The following is a 5,270-nucleotide window of genomic DNA, read 5'->3' as shown; positions in this document are numbered from 1 at the left end:
CCTCCAAACAACATATCATCTACTATTATCGCACATAGCCCAAAAAAATGTGTTCTATTGCACACTGGAAGACTTCACTTGCAGAATTTATTCCAAATGGCATCCTTAGGAATCTATATCTTCCAAATGGGGTACTGAATGCAGTCAGCAATGAAGATATGTGATCAAGCATCACTTGCCAAAATTAATTCTTTGCATCTAAGACAGAAATAAAAACAGTGGCATTTTGTGTCAGGTCTGCAACCTCTTCAACTGTATGCATGGGATGATGCAGTCTCTTCAATGCTTTATTCAAATCTCATGGGTCAGTACATATTCTGATTTCATCTGAGCCTTTTTTATGAGCTACTACCATGGACGACACCCATTCGGTAGGTTCTGTAACTGGACAAATTACACTTTGTTGCACCATTTTGCCCAAATGAGCTTTAACCTTATACTGCATAGCTACCAGAACTCTTCATGCTGGTCTGACCACTGGACTGATTTCTGGGTCTAATTTCATGGAATACACAACTGGAAGTTTGCCCAATCTGTCATCGAAAACATCAGCATACTCTGAAAAATAGCATTGGTGAAGCTGGAACTAGGACATGTGCTTATTTAATGAACTTCTTTGGTAAAAGAAAGCAGATTCATTTTCAAACTATCTCTGAGACCTAACAATGACTGCACAGGTTTTCAAACCATTTAGAACAATAGGCTATAACAGCTCTTAGCCACATAACAAGAAAGCAGTACTGAGCCATTGGTTTGAATCTCTTCACCTCCATAAGCTATCAGTTTCGCACAACTAGTCACATTTAGTTGTTCACCAGCTCTGACCCTTACAAAAGTATCTGCAGACATGACATTACACTTTGAACCAGTGTCCACTTTAAGCTTGATGCATTTACCATTGGTCCAGATGGTACAAAGCACTTCATTTGTTGTCAATAAATTTAATGCATCAGTCTTTTCACCAATTACTGATGCAGCATCTACATAGAAAGCAGACTGTTGCAGGTCTATTTGATTAACTTATTTTTTTGGCGTGACCCTTTACAACTGTGTGAGGCTTACTTGATTTACAAAATCTTTGAAAATGGTTCTATTTCTTACACCTATGTCATTGCTGACCAAATGCCATGCACATTTGTCTTTTGGACTCATGGTTAGCACCACAATTGCGACAGTTAACAATAAAGCTTGATTTGGATTTTGCTGATTCATTCTTATGATGTATTGAGCGAGGTTTGTTTTGTACTAGGTAGCCTTGGTTTTGCACTGAGCATGCTTCTTTAACTGAACTGTTCTTGGAATGTGCTAGAAGACTGCAGGTTTTACCTAGAAGTCTCACAGGTGCTGCCATGTGCTTAGGCCTGCTTTTGCCTGTCACATGTTGCATGCTCTACATGAGCTCTGGAGCCTACCGAAACCATGTTGTTATCACTAGCAAGCATATTTGTGTGCCTTTCTGTAACTTCATGAATCTGACAAATCTCAGTGGCTTTACTCAGCATTAAATCACTGTCACAAAGCAAAAGTTTTCTCACAGCAGCATTATTAATACTGCACACCAGTCTGTCCTTTATTAACTCATTCCTTAAATCACCAAACCAACACGTTTTAGCTTTGTTTCTCAGATCAGTAATATAAGCTGCGAAAGTTTTTCCTTCCTTTTGATCTCTCAGTGAAAACAAATGCCTCTCTAGTGTAACATTAGTCTGAGGGTTACAAATCTCTCTGAATTTGCTCTTTAAACACTCAGGGTCTTCCCTTAACTAAGTATGCACAACAACATGACGAGATCCTCCTTCACCTTCATACACTGCTGGTGCATAGACAAATGAATGCTCCCTTTCCATGGCTTCTGACCTGCTGGGTTCAGCAAAACGAATGCCCTGGTATGTGCATCTTTATCCGAATAAGCTGCTTGTATAAATGTATCATATTCTTGCTGAAATATTCTCCAATTCTCTGCAATGTTCTGATCAAACACAAATGGTTGTGGCTTGTGAAATCCATCTGCCATATTGATATATCTCAGTGAAAACTCTTGCAAATATGCATGAACACACACACTTGTACATACTCGTATACATGTGCTTGAAATTTATGGCAGTACTTGTAACAACACAACGAGCCTTTGCATAACTGAATTTCACAAAATAAGTTTCCTGGGGACTGTAATACTTTGAAATCTCTTTACTGTTAAGCCATTTGCTTTGAAATTATTTTTTTACCATATGATCTGTTTATTTTGTAAAGGCAAAATGCCAAAGTCATTTAAAATCATTATTTTACTGTACAAGCCTTTGTCTTGTAATCACTTTAATGCCAAAGCCACTTATCAACATTTTACTGCCAAAGTCATTTATCGTCATTTTAAGAAACATTTCGAAAAACTGCACAGTGCAAATAAACTGAGCAATAGAAGCTGAGGGCAAAAAACATTTTGAAGTAACTGCACTTTGTGAATGCACTATCTCGAAGGAATGGCACTTTATGAATGAACTGTTTCGAAGTAATTGTGATTTGCGAATTAAGTTTTTGAAGTAATGGCACTGTGAATAAACTTTTCAAACTAATGGCACTTTGCAAATAAACTATTTTGAAATAATGGCAATTTGCGAAAAACTTTTCAAAGAAATTGGAGTTTGCAAATGTCTTGGGCAGAAGAAGCTTAGAGCGAGAAACACCTCAAAATAACTGCGCTTTGTGAATAAACAGTACACAGCACACTAGAATCTCCCCAAAATGGCTGCACTTTGCCAAACAACTCTGTATAGTGCGAGAGACATTCTGTAATGGCGGCACTCTATGAACAGACACACCCAAGCACAAGAAACTTTTCAAAATGGCTTCACTTGACTGCACTTCATGAAAGGGTTGCACTTTGCAATAACAAACTGAAATTAATGCACAGCAATAAGCACACTGTAAGCACTTTTGCACACTTTGAGATACTTCAGACAGCTCTAGTTATGCTATTCAAGGCTTCCATTGATACAAAGTAGTAATTTGTGTCAAACACAGCAATTTGCCCAAAACAAATGCAGTCACCTTTGCTTTATTTATACTCAATGTGCCTTTATTTATTTATTTATTTATTTATTTATACTCAATTTATTTATTTATTTATACTCAATTTATACTCAATGTGCCTTTTTCTGCCCTTTCTATTATAGTCGTTTCACTCATTGAATCTCTTAATGTGCCTTTTATGCCCTTGTGTTGTATTTTGCCTTATGGGATTTGTTTGTGAGACACTGGTGTGTTGTCTGCTGTGTCTGATATGTTTGGTGTTGTGTATGGAGTGTTTGTGAGTGTGTTTTGGAGGTCTTTGCTGTTTAGGTAAGTTTTTATTGAGGACATCTGCATAGGTGTGTGTGTGTGTGTGTGTGTGTGTGTGTTGTGCTTGGCTATGTGATATGTGTGGTGTCGTGTTTGTGTTGGCAATCTCCTCTTTGTCAGGAGTACTGACTATGGCGTGAGAGAGCATGGACTCCAGGTTACTGATGTACATGCATTTTTCACAAGTAAAAGAATGATATGCTAGGAGAAGAGGGCTGTCAGTAAACATGAGGCAGTTGCTACACTGTCTCAGTATGCCCATGTTGACCAGGTTGGCAGGAGAAACTGATGGGAATTGTCCAGACATAGTGTTCTGAATGCTTGGGTGGCTTACGGAGAGAGGGTTTTGATAAGGGTTTGTCCACAAGTGCATAGAGCACAAGAACCTTGTTAAATGTAAAGTAACTGGCCTGAAGCACAAGTGCTAAAACCAAAGTTAAGATGCTAGAAAAACAGATAAATGTAATCAGGCTACTAACAAGCAGTGATAAATGCAGCAGAATAAAAGCACTTGAACACTTAAGAGCACACAGCAAAAATAAGGTAAAGTAGGAAGACCACAATTATAGTAAAAGCAGCTAAATAAAGTGTAACATTTTTTTTTTGTTTTATGTTTTTTAAGTGGATTAAGGAACTAAGGGGGGTAGGCCTTCACTGCACTCAGATGAGTGATCAAATGAGATGGGACTGGGAGGAGTGTCCAAAGTCAAATTAACAGCAGGGGTGGGCCATTCCAAAGCCACCAAGTTTAAGAGTACAACACTTGGGTGGGAGAGCAGGAAAAACAAACAGTACAAACAACAAAGAACACAAAGAACAAAGCAAATATATAAATTCTGTACATTGCAAAACAAGTGCACAAAAGTATACTTATCAGTTTGTATATCAGATGGTTATAGAATCCAACACAGCCAGGAAATTAACTCTGCTATATCAGCTCTGCACAAATTCAGAGAAATTTAAGTCTTTGTAATAGAAGTACTTCACAGAGAATACCTCAGGCTATCTGATAAAACAGGAGTGTTGGCTGGCTCAAAAGAAAACAAAGTCAACCCTCACCTGAAACTAGCTACTGAACTACCCTGAGAAACAAACAGTGCAGACAAAATAGGGCACAAACAACAAAGCAAATATATAATTGCTGTACAGTACAAAACAAGTGCAAAAAAGTATACTTAGTTTGTATATCAGATTGTTATAGAAACCAACACAGCCAGGAAATTAACTCTGCTATATCACCTTTGCACAAATTCAGAGAAATGTAAGTCTTTGTAATAATAGACCTCTGCATACTCACAACTGCATCCACACACATGTAGCTACTTCCATACACACTGTTACATACCAAACAACACTACTTGCTAGCTAATTTCCAAGCACTTTCATTTAACGTGATCTCGCTTATTAATAGTAATTATGGGTGATGGCAAGCTTTTGACTGAGTTAATTACTGCAGTTGGTTGTAAGGATTTTTACAACTGAGTAATTCTGCAAATTGCCCAGCTGCATAAAGCACTCCTCGCAGGCATTTCTGAAGGCAGAATACATGGCTAATTACCATATGCTGTTCTCCCCGAAGGCCACATTAGCATTTGTGGTAGGCCAGAGAGACAGCCCATCCCAAAGCTTCACCTCTTCAATGTAAGTCTTGTGGTAGGGCTGTCTAAGAATCAGGAATGGTTACCCCCAGTACTAAAAAGGGCTTACCACTAGCAATAATAATGCTGGCCTATAATCTGGATTCAGACCAATGTAATATGGACAAAACTGCAGCAGCTTTAATCAAGTATTGTGAAGATTATTATTTTGAAATGAATTTAAAAAAGTCTTATTGTTGGACGTATTTAAATAGATATAAAACTGTTAATGTTTATACTTTGTTATATTTTAGAAGTTGTTAATAAATTTTATTTAAAGAAAAAAAAGTTTGGCAA

The sequence above is a fragment of the Protopterus annectens genome, chromosome 10.part0 (genome assembly GCF_019279795.1).
Source record: "Protopterus annectens isolate FY-2018-M chromosome 10.part0, PAN1.0, whole genome shotgun sequence".
Classification (NCBI taxonomy): Eukaryota; Metazoa; Chordata; order Ceratodontiformes; family Protopteridae; genus Protopterus; species Protopterus annectens.
The sequence above is the reverse complement of the archived record's forward strand: the minus strand, read 5'-3'. Positions refer to the sequence as shown.